Source organism: Heterodontus francisci, unplaced genomic scaffold, assembly GCF_036365525.1.
Source record: "Heterodontus francisci isolate sHetFra1 unplaced genomic scaffold, sHetFra1.hap1 HAP1_SCAFFOLD_360, whole genome shotgun sequence".
In the NCBI taxonomy this organism is placed as follows: Eukaryota; Metazoa; Chordata; class Chondrichthyes; order Heterodontiformes; family Heterodontidae; genus Heterodontus; species Heterodontus francisci.
The window spans coordinates 1611552-1627603 of NW_027140430.1; positions in this window are offsets into that span (position 1 = coordinate 1611552).

Here is a 16052-nt window from a genome sequence, read left to right on the forward strand (position 1 = left end):
GTCTTCCTAATATTTAATTGGCATGGCAGATGTGTGAGGAGATACATTGTCAGAAGATTTGATATATATTATCCGTTCATGGGATGTGGGTGTCGTTGACTAGGCCAGCATTTATTGCCCATCCATAATTGCCCTTGAGAAGGTGATGGTGAGCTGCATGCAAAGAACAAAGAACAAATAAAATTACAGCACAGGAACAGGCCCTTCGGCCCTCCAAGCCGACGCCGATCCAAATTCTCTATCTAAACCTGTCGCCTATTTTCTAAGGGTCTGTATCTCTTTACTTCCTGCCCATTCATGTATCTGTCTAGATACATCTTAAAAGACGCTATCGTGCCCGAGTCTACCACCTCCACTGGCAATGCGTTCCAGGCACCCACCACCCTCTGCATAAAGAACTTTCCACGCATATCCCCCCTAAACTTTCCCCTCTCACTCTGAACTCGTGTCCCCTTGTAATTGAATCCCCCACTCTGGGAAAAAGCTTCTTGCTATCCACCCTGTCTCTCCCTCTCATGATTTTGTACACCTCAATCAGGTCCCCCCTCAACCTCCGTCTTTCTAATGAAAATAATCCTAATCTACTCAACCTCTCTTCATAGCTAGCGCCCTCCATACCAGGCAACATCCTGGTGAACCTCCTCTGCACCCTCTCCAAAGCTTCCACATCCTTTTGGTAATGTGGCGACCAGAACTGCACGCAGTATTCCAAATGTGGCCGAACCAAAGTCCTAGACAACTGTAACATGACCTGCCAACTCTTGTACTCAATACCCCGTCCGATGAAGGAAAGCATGCCGTATGCCTTCTTGACCACTCTATTGACCTGCGTTGCCACCTTCAGGGAACAATGGACCTGAACATCCAAATCTCTATGTACTTCAATTTTCCCCAGGACTTTTCCATTTACTGTATAGTTCACTCTTGAATTGGATCTTCCAAAATGCATCACCTCGCATTTGCCCTGATTGAACTCCATCTGCCATTTCTCTGCCCAACTCTCCAATCTATCTATATTCTGCTGTATTCTCTGACAGTCCCCTTCACTATCTGCTACTCCACCAATCTTAGTGTCGTCTGCAAACTTGCTAATCAGACCACCTATACTTTCCTCCAAATCATTTATGTATATCACAAACAACAGTGGTCCCAGCACGGATCCCTGTGGAACACCAGTGGTCACACGTCTCCATTTTGAGAAACTCCCTTCCACTGCTACTCTCTGTCTCCTGTTGCCCAGCCAGTTCTTTATCCATCTAGCTAGTCCACCCTGGACCCCATGCGACTTCACTTTCTCCATCAGCCTACCATGGGGAACTTTATCAAACGCCTTACTGAAGTCCATGTATATGACATCGACAGCCCTTCCCTCATCCATCAACTTTGTCACTTCCTCAAAGAATTCTATTAAGTTGGTAAGACATGACCTTCCCTGCACAAAACCATGTTGCCTATCACTGATAAGCCCATTTTCTTCCGGATGAATGACCAGGGATAATACAAGCTGAATGGCACAACTTTAAAGCTATTGAGAGTAACAGAGAGACCTGAGGTGTTTGTATACAATCTTTGAAAGTAACTGGACAGGTTAACAAACAGTTCACAAAGCAAATAGATTCCTAAGCTTGATTAATAGAGACACAGAGTAGACTGGCCAGGATATTGTGTTAACCCTATAGAAAAGACTAGTCCGGCTTCATCTGGAGTATTGTGTCCAATACTGGAAACCACACTTTAGGAAGGACATGAAACCTTGGAGAGGGGACAGAAGAGTTTTACTGGAACTTTTCCAGGGATGAGGGATTACAGTTATGTAGCTGGGATTGTTTTCCTTGGAGCAGAGACATTTACAAGGTGATCAGATAGGGATATTTAACATCATGAAGGGTTTATATAAATTATATAATGTTTCTAATGTATGAGGGGCCATTAACCAGAGGACATAGATTTATGGTGATTGGAAAAAAGAAGCAGAGTTGACATGGGGATTATTGTAATGCAATTTTTGTTTCGGATTTGCAAATTATTCTGTGATAGGCTGAAGGATACAGATTCAAAAGTAGATTCAAAAAGTGATTTGGTTAGATATTAAGGGGAAAAGATCAAGGATCTGGGAAAGATCCAGGGTGTGGAACTCACTGGAAACTCATCAAAAGAGCCAGCACAGACTTCATAGACCAAATGACCCCCTTCCATGCAATGCTATTATATGTTTCTATGACTTTTCCTGCCTGTACTTTTACAATTTTCCTATCGTTTCAAAAGGTGTTTGATAAAGTACTATATAACAGCCGTGTGACCCAATTAGAAACACATGGGATTAAAGGGCCAAAGTCAGCCGAGGCTCAGTTTGTAGCTCTCTCCACTTTCAGTCACAAGCTTCCAGGATCAAGTTTCATGAAATGGCTTTTTCACAAGAATCAAGGCTGACAGTGCAGCGACAGTACTGAGGGAGTATTGCGCTATCAGATGAGCAGTCTTTGGAATGAAACGTTAAACCAAGGCCCCATCTGCCCTCTCAGGTGGATGCTAATGATCCTGTGGGATTAAGTAGAAGCAGATCAGGGGAATTATTCCCTGTGGCCTGGACAATATTTATCCATCAAGCAACATCATAAAAACAGATCTGGTCATTATCACATTGCTGCTTGTGGGATCTTGCTGTGCGTAAATTGGCTGCCCTTTTTCCGACAGTACAAGAGTGAGTAGGCATTATAAGTATACGTTGATTGTAAATCGCTTTGGAACATGCAGTAGTCATGAAAGGCGCTACATAAATGGAAGTCCTTTTTTTTCTTTTTCAATCCCAGCATGCAAGAAATTAGTTAGGTGACAGGTATCAGAGAGTGGGGAATAATGGCTGTTTTTCAGCTGGAGCGAAGTACACAGTGGGGTTCCCCAGGGTGACTGTTGGGATCCCTGGTGTTGCATGCCAATGCAGTGGGCTTGTGTACAGAGGGGGTAATGTCCAAGTTTTCAGATGGAAGGAAACTCAGAAATGTTAATAAACAGTGAGAAGGATAGTAACAGACTTCAGGAGGACAGAGACTGACTGATGAAATGGGCAGGAACATGGCAGATGGAATTTAACACATTGAAATGTGAAGTGAGACATTTGGGTAGGAAGTATGAGAAGAAAAAAATATAAAATAAATGGTACCATTATAGAGTGAGTGCATGATTAGAGAGACCTAGGGTGTAAACACACAGATCTTAGTTAGTAACATGCAGTGTCCTTGGTGTTAGAGAGAGAGACACAGAGTAATAAAACTCAGGAGGAAATGCTGATATTTATACATCATTGGTTAGGTCCCAGATGGAGAATTGTGTCCAATTCTGATCACCACATATTGGTAAGGATGTCAAGGACGTAGTGAAGATACAGAGGTGAATTACGAGAATGGTACCAGGGATCTGGGAATACAGTTACGTGGATAGATTCGAAAAGCTGGGATTGTTCTCATTAGAGCAGTGATAGGTAAGGGGAGATTTGATATTAAATTCAAAATTATGAAGGGTTTTGATAAGGTAATCAATGTGAAACTGTTTCCAGTGTCAGAAACAGGGTTGGCACAGTGGTGCAGTGGTTAGCACTGCAGCCTCATATTATGGGTACTGCCTGTGTGGAGTTTGTGGGTTTCCTCCCTCAGCCAAAAGTCGTGCAGGTTGATAGGTAAATTGGCCATTATAAATTGCCCCTAGTATAGGTAGGTGGTAAGGGAATATAGGGACAGGTGAGGATGTGGTAGGAATATGGGATTAGTGCAGGATTAGTATAAATGGGTGGTTAATGGTCGGCACAGACTCGGTGGGCCGAAGGGCCTGTTCGAGTGCTGTATTTCTAAATCCAAAAATCTAAAGTTCAGTATTAAGAAGACACAGGCTGAAGGTAATTGACAAAAAAACAGAGGTGAAATGAGGAGAATTTTCTTCCACAGCGAGTTGTTGGGATCTGGAATTCACTGGCTGAAAACATGGTGGAAGCAGATTCAATAATATCATTCAAAAGGCAATTTAGCAAATACTTGAAAAGGAAAAGAAAAACAGGAGTCTGGGGAAAGAGGAGGAAAGAGGAATTAATTAGATGGCTCTTTCGAAGAGACAGCACTGACACAAAGGGCCGAATAGCCTTCTTCTGTGCTGCATCAATCTCTTATTTTATGAGCAAGAGAAAGTGAGTGAAGAGAGAGAGAAAGACAGAGTGTGAGAAAGCGTGAAAGAGAGAACAGCAAATAGAAATAGAGAGTACGTCGTGTTTTTGGGCAGAGGGATCATGATCTGCCCGTGCCCGTTCCTGTTGAGGCAGGTGACAAACACACTTCCTGCTGCCTCCTCATTTCCATGAATTCTACGTGCCACCCCGGGTTACCTGCGCTGCTGTCTGTCTGGATGCTTAACAGGGCCCTCAAGGTGTGTGAGGCTGACACATGTTTCAGCCAGGTTCAGCTTTTAAACGCAGTCTGTCCCTCTTAAAGAGGTGATGCACTGATTCACTGGAGGCTGCTGCTGCTCACTGTGAATTCTGCAATTGGAGACAAGGTAAATAGCACACTGCAACAGAGGTTTCTGCGGTTCACGGATGTGGGGATGGATGTCTTAGTTACGAAGGGTGACAGGAGGAGAGAGGCTCTGTTTCTGTGTGGTGAGGTGGAGACTCCCAAGGAACGTCCTCCGAAGGGGATCAGTGAAGGTGGTCAGGGAGGTCAATGCAAGAACTCTCGCCACGAGAATCTGGCAGCAGAGCCAGAAGAAGTTTAATGAGCTCATACGGGTGGTCAATGTCATTGAATTAATCTCCAAATGACATCTCCTACCCCCAACATCACCAACCTCTCACACTGCTCAATGCACCACACCCCCGTCACTCACCCATCAGCAGTCCCTAACACTCAGGACTCACACCTAACATTCACATACTCCACCTCACCCTCACACACCTTGTACTGATAGCAGCCTCACACCCACCTCTCACTGCCTCCAATTACCTACAGCTATTCAGCTATGGCAGGCACATCATCAAAACACAGTGTAACACAATCATTAATATTCTGCCTTCTTTCTTGCAGGACAAGGTGACCCATAATCACAGGGAGCAGCAAGTGAACCGGCGAGTGACCAGGCATACCTTCATCCCCTGAGCTTGAGGGAGGAGATGGTTCTTCACATCATGGGACCGGCTGTGACAGAGCCCGTGGCATCCGGCATCACCGAGAGCATTCAGGATGATGCTATGTTCCTGCCTTATGCCCCTTCTTAACTCCCACCTCCCCCTCATCCTGCTGTCTGGGATGATGTACAAGCTGCAGATGGTGGGATCATGGACCTCCTGCTTTCCAACCCACCCACAATCTCTCATCCCAATACGACCCTTCTGATTTTACACTTCCCAATGGTACCCCAAAACTGCCAGCTTCCCAGTCACAGCAGCTCCAGGAGACAGAGAGAGAGAGCATCAGCACAGGACTGATGGTGAAGCCCCATCACTTAGTCTGATACTCACAGCCTCCAGCTCAAATACCTCCACTGTGTGTGCCTTAGAGGCTGGTATGGAGTCGGAATCTGCACATGCTGATTCACGGAAAACGCACGAACTGCAGCCAGGGCAGGGGGAAAGGATTGTGCATGTGGCAGCTCCCGGACAGCGAGGTCACAAACGTGTTATAATACACAGGACTCAGATCAGAACATTACTGGGCTGCTGCCTATGTCGAGGTGGTACAGTTTGAATCGATGCACTCAAGGCCCAGAGCTGCTCGAGGACGTCCTGAAAGGTCATCTGCAGTCTCCCCGAATGAAAGTCAGCAGTCTTCCACCAGCCTTGCTGCAGTCACTAGGGAAACATTGGGGAGCACGAGGCAAGTCGAGGGAACGCACAAGACAGAGACTAAGGGAATTTCCAAGGGTGAATAGTTCCATTTTTCTTTTGTATAATTGGATGTGTTGTTGGATAAAGATGTTACTGAAAAGGTTTATGTTGGTGGTTTTTATTACAGGATGGTGACCAAGGGAACACTGTGATGGGGCATCTCAGATGGGTGAAATGGTGGAGAATGGGTGATCCATGGTGGGAAAGGGAAGTTGTCCTATGGGAAACAAAATCTTAGCAGGGACTCTCCGACAGCTTGTCTAGTTCGAAGGCGTCCAGGAAATATCCTCCCTGCGTCCTACTCCTCCTCCTGAGGTGTCCTCCGGATTCCTGGTGCCAATGCCTGTGTCCTCATGATGGTGATGATATGAAGGGTGCAGCAGAACACCATGAACTTGGACACCTGCTCCAGTGTGTACTGAAGGGCTCTCCCCGTGCGGTTCAGACATTGAAAGCATTGCTTCATCACACCGATGGTCTGTCCCACCATGTTCCTGGTGACTCCATTGCTCACATTATACACATGTTAATTGTGGGAGGTTGGGTGGCGGTGGTAGGTGGTTTGGGGATGTAGAAACATGAGCTGTGTCTAGACGGTTTTTTTCTTGGCCTCCGAGGAGCCATAGTCTGGTTCTGTATGGAAGCCCTAAGTGTTGAGAATGGCTGACTGCTTCAGAATGAAGGTATGGTGGCTGCTGACAGGGTAGTGAACATTCACCAACATGATGTACTGGGCATGCTCACACACCAACTGTACATTAATGGAGTGAGAGTTCTTTCAGTTCCTGTACCTCTCCCCATTGACATGGGGCCCCCGCAGAGACACCTCCACCATCAGGATTCCCGCTATCCTGACAAAGCCACGTGATCTCTCATTCTGCTTCTCCCTGCTGAGCGAAAAAACGATGACATAGATGGTCACCCTCACCTCCCAGAATTATCAATGGGAATGGACAACACACAGGCCTCGCAACTACTGGTCAGTTAGTTTAACATCAGTGGTGAGGAAGGTTTTAGAAACTAAATCAGCGGGAAAAAAATCAACACACACTAGGAGATGTTTGAGTTAATTAAGGGTTGTCTGCACGGATTTTTAAAAAGCAGATCATGCTTTCATGAACTAATTGAATTTATTTTGATGAAGTAACAGAGCAGGTTGATGAAAAGAATGTGGTGGATGGTCTACATGGATTTTGAGAAAGCGTTTGATTAAGTACCACACAAAAGGATGTGGAAGCTTTACAGAGGGTGTAGAGGAGATTTACCAGGATGCTGCCTGGACTGGAGGGCATGTCTTACGAAGAAAGGTTGAGGGTGCTCGGTCTTTTCTCATTGGAACGAAGAAGGATGAGAGGTAACTTGACAGAGGGCGTACAAGATGATGAGAGGCATAGATAGATTGGATAGCCAGAGACATTTTCCCAGGGCAGAAAGGGCTATCACCAGGGGGCATAATTTTAAGATGATTGGAGGAAGGTTTAGGGGAGATGTCAGAGGTAGGTTCTTTACACAGAGAGTGAAAGGTGCGTGGAAAGCACTGCCAGCGGCGGTAGTAGAAGCAGATACATTCGGGACATTTAAGTGACTCTTGGATAGGTACATGGATGATTGTAGAATGAAGGGTGTGTAGGTAGTTTGATCTTAGAGTAGGTTAAAGGTTCGGCACTACATCGTGGGCCGAAGGGCCTGTACTGTACTGTACTGTTCTATGTTCTAAAATGTTGGATAACAAAATTGAATGACATGGATTAGCATCCAATTGGATCAAATATTGATTGATGGAAAGAAAAGGGTGAGTCGTGTTAAATGGTAGTTTTTCAGACTGGAGGATGGTAGGCAGTGATGTTCCCCAAGGGTCAGTGCCAGGACCACTTTTTTTTGCTATATATAAATGACTTGGATCTTGGAATACAGAGCAGAATTTCAAGGCTTGCCAATGACACCGAACTTGGACGCGTGGCAAACACTGAGGATGACACAAACTGCCTGCAACAGGCTATCGACAATCCAGCAGAATTAACAGAGAAATGGCAGGTGGAATTTAGTACAGAGGAGTGTGAGGTGATGCCTTATGCCAGAAGGAATAGGAAGGCAAGATAGACTTAATGACATAGTTCTGAACATTGTGCAGGAGCAGAGAGACCTGGGGCTCCATATGCATTTATCATTGCAGGTGGCAGGACATATTAGGAGAGTGTTTAGCAAAACATATCAGATCTTGGAGGCAAGGATACAAAAGCAGGGAAACATAGAAACATAGAAAATAGGAGCAGAAGTAGGCCATTCGGTCCTTCGAGCCTGCTGCGCCATTCGTTATGATCATCGCTGATCATCCAACTCAGTAATCTTTTCCCCCCATATCCTTTGATCCCTTTAGAACCAAGAGCTATATCTAACTCCTTCTTAAAAACATACAATGCTTTGGCCTCGACTGCTCCCTGTGGTAGTGAATTCCACAGGCTCACCACTCTCTGGGTGAAGAAATCTCTCCTCATCTCAGTCCTGAAAGGTTTACCCCTTATCCTTAGACTGTTACCCCTGGTTCTGGACATCCCAACATCGGGAACATCCTTCCTGCATCTAGTCTGTCCAGACTGATTATAATTCTGCAGGTTTCTATGAGATCCCTCCCTCACTCTTCTGAACTCCAGCGAATATAATCCTAACCGACTCAATTTCTCCTCATACATCAGTCCCGCCATTCCAGGAATGAGTCTGGTAAACCTTCGCTGCACTCCCTCTATTGCAAGAACCTTCTTCCTCATATATGGAGACCAGAACAGAACACAATATTCCAGATGTGACCTCACCAAGGCTCTGTATAATTGCAGCAAGACATCCCTGCTCCTGTACACGAATCCTCTCGTTATAAAGGCCAGCGTACCATTTGCCTTTTTACCGCCTGTTGCACCCGCATGCATACCTTCAGCAACTCGTGTACGAGAACATCAATAATTCCCTTCTCTCAGTTTATACCAGTTCTGATAATAATCTGCCTTCCTGATTTTGCTGCCAAAGTGGATAACCTCACATTTGCCCACAATTATACTGCAACTTCCATGCATTTGCCCACTCACTCAACTTGCCCAAATAACATTGAAGCCTCTATGCATCCTCCTGACAACTCACCCTCCCACCCAATTTTATGTCATCTGAAAATGTCGAGATATTACATTTAAATCCCTCATCTAAATCATTAATATATATTGTGCGTAGCTGGAGTCCTAGCACCGATCCCTGTGGTACCCACTGTTCACGTTCTGCCATTCAGAAAAAGGCCCGTTTGTTCCTACTCTTTGTTTCCTGTCTGGCAACCAGTTTTCTATCCATCACAATAAACTACCCCCAATCCCATCTGCTTTAATTTTACACGCTAATCTCTTATATGGTACTTTGTCAAAAGCCTTCTGAAAGTCCAAATAAACCATATCCACTGGCTCCCCCTCATCAACTCCACTAGTTACATCATCGAAGAATTCCAGTAGATTTGACAAGCATGATTTCATTTTCGTAAATTCATGATGACTTTGTCCAATTCTACCACTGTTCTCCAAGTGCTCTGCTATAAAATCTCTGATAATGGCTCCAGGATTTTCCCCACTTTCGACGTCAGGCTCCTTGGTCTATAATTCTCTGTTTTCTCTATATATCCCTTTTTAAATAGTGGGGTTACATGAGCTACCGTCCAATCTGTAGGAACTGTTCCAGAGTCCATGGAATCTAGGAAGATGTCCACCAGTGCATTCACTATTTCTCGGGTCACTTCCTGAATTATTCTTGGATTAAGATTATCAGGCCCAACACCATTTCTCTCCTAATACTGATGTATTTAACTTCCTATCTCTCACTAAACCCTGTGTTCCCCAACATTTCTGGTATGATATTTGTGTCCTCCTTTGTGAAGACAGAATCAAAGTATGCACTTAGATGGTCAGCCATTTATTTGTTCCGCATAATAAATTCCCCCGTTTCTGAGTGTAAGGGACCTACATTTGTCTTCACCAATTGTTTTCTCTTCACATACCTATAGAAACTTTTACAGTCAGTTTTTATGTCCCCACAAGCTTACTCTCGTACTCTATTTGCTGCTTCTTAATCAATCCCTATGTCCTCCTTTGCTGAATTCAAAACTGCTCCCAATCCTCATGTCTGTTGTATTTTTTTCCCCTGGAGAATTTGTCTGCCTCTTCCTTGGATCTAATGTTATCTCTACTTTCCCTTGCAAGCCATAATTTGGCTACCTTTCCCGTTGTTTTTCTTTTGTGCCAGGTATGCTGTTATAGATGCTACACTGAAACTTTGTAATGTTTTGGTTAGAAACCAACTAGGGAGCTCTGTCCAGTTCTAATCACCACACTTTAGGAAGGATGAAAAGGTCCTTGAGAGAGTGCAGTGGAGATTTACCAGAATGGTTTCAGGGATAGGGGGTTTAGTTACAAGGTTAGTTTGGAGAAGATGGATTTGTTGTCCCTGGAGCAATGGGGATTGAGATAGATTTGATAGAGGTGTACACGATTATTATAAGCTTAGATAAGATATTGAAGGAAAAGCTGTTCCCGTGATGAAACACGGACTAGGGGTCACAAATGGAACATTTTGGATAAGAGATGCAGGTGGAATATGAGGAAGAACTTTTTAACACAGTGGATGGTAACGATCTGGAACTCACTGCCCATGAGAGTGGTGGAAGCCGAGACAATCAATGACTTCAAAAGGAAACTGGGTGGAACCTGAAGGAAATGCACTTACAGGGCTACGGGGATTGAGCAGGGGATTGAGACTGACTGGATTGTTCCACATAGAACCGGAAATGATGGGCGAATGGCCTCCTTTTGTGTCGTAAATGACGCTATGACTCCATCAATCTCTACTACTCTACACTGGATATGTCTCCTGCTCCTGCCTGTAAATATCCAAATACATAGAGTTTCAATGAAACTGTGATCTTAACGTCCACTGACAGCTCCGTCCTCACTCTGGTGTGAGGCTCCATGTGTTGCAGGAGGTGACACCGCTCTGTGACGAACTCCTTTTTGAATCAGAGTCACCTCACACACTGCTCCTGGGGCAGGTAAGGTAGGGGAAGTGCTCTTGGAAAACCCAGGGTGGGTAGGGTAAAGCCCCTTCCTCCTCCCTCTTTAGAGAGCGCCCCCTCTCAACATCCTCTGCTCCATTTGTTGGTCATGTTACAGACCCAGAGATACTGCAACTACAGTCCCCATACCTCGTCAAGAGTTGGGTTACCAAATCCTCTGTCCTCCCTGAATGTCTGCAGCAGCTCACAACACAACCTCCAGAAAACCATCCACAGCACCTCCACTAACTTTACAATAGCAAAAGTAAGTCAAAAGCCCCTCACCTGTAAGTTGGATGTCTGGTCCTTTTAAATAACACTAGAGGGGCTCCTCGTGCTGCTGAATATATGTTCAGCTGAGAATGACTAACACAGGTGGTCAGTGGACATGCACAGGCCAAGTTTCAAAGACATACATCAAAGCAGCTGCAATGGCTGATTGGCACCATATTCAGACCCTTCCTCACACTACCAGCACATGCTTGAAAAACCCGGGATAAATCCTTGTCCAGCGCTAAATCCCTGTCCAGCATGGAGCACTGCAAGTGACCGGCAGCTCAGCTCATGCCATTTTATGGATCCAAGCATCCATGACGTTGGGCCCTGTGGCGCTGTGGAGCTGAAAATCGTGGTCAGTGGTCGAATAAAGAGGGGGTGAAGTTTATTTTTAAAGCTAATTGAAGAAAATACTAGAAGGCCAAATGGAATATGGGAACGGTCAGGGGAATGGGACTTACTGGAGGGGTGAGGCCATGGAGGGATTCAAACACATGAATGAGAATAATAAAATTAAGGTGCTGCCAGACTGGGAGTCAATGTAAGTCAGTGAGCACAAGGGTGATGGGTGATGGGGATTGGTGTGAGTTAGAATACAGGCAGCAGAGTTCTGGATGGGCTGTGGTTTATGAAGGTTTATAAATGGGAGAGTGACCAGGATAGAATTGGAATAGTCAAGTGTGTATTTAACAAAGGCACAGATGAATGTTTGTGCAGCAAATAGGCTGAGGCAGAGGTGGAGATGTGTGTTAGTACAGAGGTGATAGTAGGCAGGGTTGGTGAGAATATGGAGATGAACTCAGCTCAGATTTAAATAGAACACAGAGGTTGCAAACTGTCTGGTTCAGCCTCAGATATTTGGCAATGAGGAGATCGTGGTTCATGGAAAGTGGATGGAATTTCTTATGGAGACCAATGACAACTGCACTCTTCCCAAATTTAAATAGCAAGAACATTATTTCAGTGAAACAAATTTTACAGATCTCATAGCGGGAAATAGAGACTTACCAGAGACAGCAAAGATGGGAGAGTAAATTACAAGCACTCTAATGCACATAGCAATGGTTTATAGAGCTAATATCTGGAGACTAAAATTTGCCAGGAATAACAACAGCAGCAAGGAGGGCAGAGAAAATGACAAGAATGGTAATGCAGTTAAACATGGTTAATAGAATTAATAGCTAGATACAGAGACTTACTAGGGACACCAATAATAGCCAGGAAGGGGTAGTAAATGTATTGAATATTCCTCAGTGAGTAATAGATCCGACTGTTTAATGAGAACTGATCATAATCTGCAGAAAGAAAGTTAAACTCCCAAATGAAACTCCTGTTCATTGTTATAACATTCCAATCTATTGTACTCTGATTCTGATCTTTCCTCTCCCTCTCTCCAGAGCCGCTGATCCCTGTTAGTGCCGGGAGTGATGTGATGCTCCCACTGACACTATGTGATAACACATTGAAAGGTGCTCCTTATTAATAGAAGAGGGAAATCTTCCAGTGACACAATTAGGGTCCATGGAGACTGACATTAATTGCAGTCACTGAACAAACAGGATCAGTTAACCCCTTTCAATCCAACAATTTTTGTATCACAATAAACTAGAACATTTACCCGGTCTGGATGGGAATTCTGAGGGTTGGTGAGAGAAGGAATGGTGCAAATGGAAGAAGCACTGCACAGAATCTATCAATTCTCTTTGGATATAGGAGTGATGACAGAGCACTGGAGGGCTGCAAATTATACACCTAGTTTACAAAATGGGGAGATGTGGTAAACCCTGTACTGTCCAGTCAATCTGACGTCAGTGGTGGTGAAATTTCACAACCCAGGACAGAAATATTATTTGCTTGGAAAAGCATAGCATAATAAATTTCAAGCCGCATGGATATGCTAATGACAATTCATGTCTGGCAAAGTTCAGCAAGAACTTATCCCAAGGTACTTCACAGCAGCATTATGAAACAAAGTATAACACTGAACCACCAAGGGAGATATTAGGTAAGGTGACCAAATGTTTGGTCAAAGAGGCAAGTTTTAAAGGAGTGTCTTCAAGGATAAAAGCGAGGTGGAGAGATGAAGAGATGGAGCTGTGAAGGGAGCGTATTCCAGAGCTTTGGGCCGAGGCAACTGAAAGTGTGGCCACAATGGTGGAGTAATTAAAATCAGGGATGCACAAGAGGCCAGAATTAGAGAAGCAGAGATATCTCAGAGGTTTGTGGGGCTGGAGGGGATTACAGAGTTAGTGAGGGGTGAGGCAATGGAGGGATTGGAAAACAAGAATGAGAATTTTAAAATCAAGACATTGCTTGACTGTGAGCTGATGTCGGTCAGTGATCGGGGAATGAGACTTGCTGTGAGTTAAGGCACAGGCAGCAGAGTTTTAGATGACCTCAAGGTCACAGATAGTAGAATGTGGGAGAATGAGTTCGAATAGTCCAGTCTACAGGTAATGAAAACATGACTGAGAGCTTCAGCAGCGGATGAGTTAAGACAGGGGTGAAATCAGGCGATGTTATTGAAGTGGAAATAGGTGGTGATAGTGATGGCAAGAATATAACGGTGGAAGCTCATTTTGTGGTCAACTGTCACAGAATCACAGAATTGTTACAGGCGACCATTCAGTCCATCGTGTCTGCACTGGCTGTCCAAAAGAGCAATTTATCTAGTGTCACTTCCCTGCCTTCTCCCTGTAACTCTGTACAATTTTCCTTTTCAGACAGCTATCCAATTTCCTCCTGTTTACCTCGATTGAATCTGCCTCCACCACACTCTCAGGCAGCACAATCCAGATCTTAAGCACTCGCTGTGTGAAAAAGTTTTCTTCATGTCACTTCTGCTTCTTTTACCAATTACTTTTATTCTTTGCCCTCTCGTTTTCGAACCTTTCAGGAGTGGGGACAGTTTTTCCCTATCCACTCTGTCCAGACACCTCATAATTGTGAATACCTTTTTTTCTAATCTCCTCTCAGCCTTCTCTTCTCTAAGGAAAATGTTCCCAGTTCTCCAGTCTCTCTTCATTACTGATATTCTTCATCTCTGGAACCATTCTTGTGAATGTTTATGTACACTCCCCAATGTCTTCACGTTACCTAAAGTGTGGTGCCCAGAACTAGACGTAATACTGCCACTGAGGCCAAACTAGTGTCTCATACAAGTTCAAAATAACCTCTTTGCTTTTGCATTCCATGCTGCTGTGAATAAAGCACAGGATACTGTCTGGTTTATTAACTGCTCTCAACGTCTCCTGCCAACTTCAATGACCTATGCATATATACACCCAGGTCCTCTGCTCCTGCACACCCTTTAGAGTTGTACAATTTATTCTATATTGCCTCTCCATGTTCTTCCTATCGAAATGAATCACATCACATTTCTCCACATTGAACTTCATCTGCCACCTGTCTGTCCATTCCACCAACTTGTCTATGTCCGTTTGAATTTCTACACTATCCTCCTCACAGTTCACAATGCTTCCAAGTTTTGCATCATCTGCAAACTTTGAAATTGTGCCCTGTGCACCAAGGTCCAAGTCATTAATATTTGTCAGGAAGAGAAACGATCCCAACATTGATCCCTGGGGAACTCCACTACAAGTCTTAAATGAAAACAAAAAGTGCTGGAAAGACTCAGCAGGTCTGGAAGCATCTGTGGAGAGTGAAGCAGAGTTAACGCTTCAGGCCTGTGACCTTTCATCAGAATTGGCAAAGGTTAGAAAGGTCAGGTTTTAAGGAAATAAAGCAAGGGTGGGGCAAAAGAGAAAAAAGAGGTGTTGAAAGGACAGAGGGTAATAGAGATTAACTGACAAGGAGGTCATGGGGCAAAGGCAAAGAGAGTGTGCTTGTGGTGTGGTGAAAGACAAAGCGTTAGTGCAGGAAAGGTGTTAAATGACAAAATAATGAACAGCCCAAGCCATAAGCAGCAACATAAAAAAATACAGTTTAAGGCCAGGACATGGCAAAAAAAATGATAAAGCAAAATAATTAAAAGAGCAGTCTTGATCTGAAATTATTTAACTCAATATTCAGTCTGGAAGTCTGTAGAATGCCTAATCGGACAATGAGGTTTTGTTCCTCGAGCTGACATTGATGTTCACTGAGACACCGCCGCAGGCTGGGCTGTGGTTTATGGAGGTTTATAACTGGGAAGGTGACCATGATAGAACTGGAATAGTCACGTGTAGATTTAACAAAGGCACAGATGAGAGTTTATGCAGCAGATGGGCTGAGGCCGAGGTGGAGATGGCAGGTATTGCAGAGGTGGTAGTAGGCATGTTTGTTGATGGAGGGAATATGGAGATGAAATCAACTCAGGTTTAAATTACTACAGAGGTTGTAGACTGTCTTGTTCAGTCTCAGACAATGGCCAGTGAAAGGTAAGTGGTTCACAAATAGGATATGAAGTTTCTTATGGAGACCAATGACACTAGCTTCAGTCTTCAAAAAAATAAATATATTCCAAATCAGTATTTCAGTGAAGCAAGGTTTACATATCTCATGGCTGGAACTAGAGTCTTACCAGGGCAACAACAGAAGTAAAGATGAGAGATTAAATTACACAAACCATAATGCGGTTAGCAATGGTTATATAAAGATAATAGCTGGAGGGATACCAAAATCAGCAAGGGCAGAGTAAATGAGAAGTACAGTAATGCAGTTTAACATGGTTTATAGAATGAAGAGCTGGATATAGAGACTTAGCAGGAACACCAACAATAGCAAGGATGAGATAGTAAATGTATTGAGTAATCTTCACTGCGTAATAGATGCTAGATGCTAATGGTAGCCGATCATAATATGCAGAAAGAGTGTCAAGATCCCAGGATAACCCCC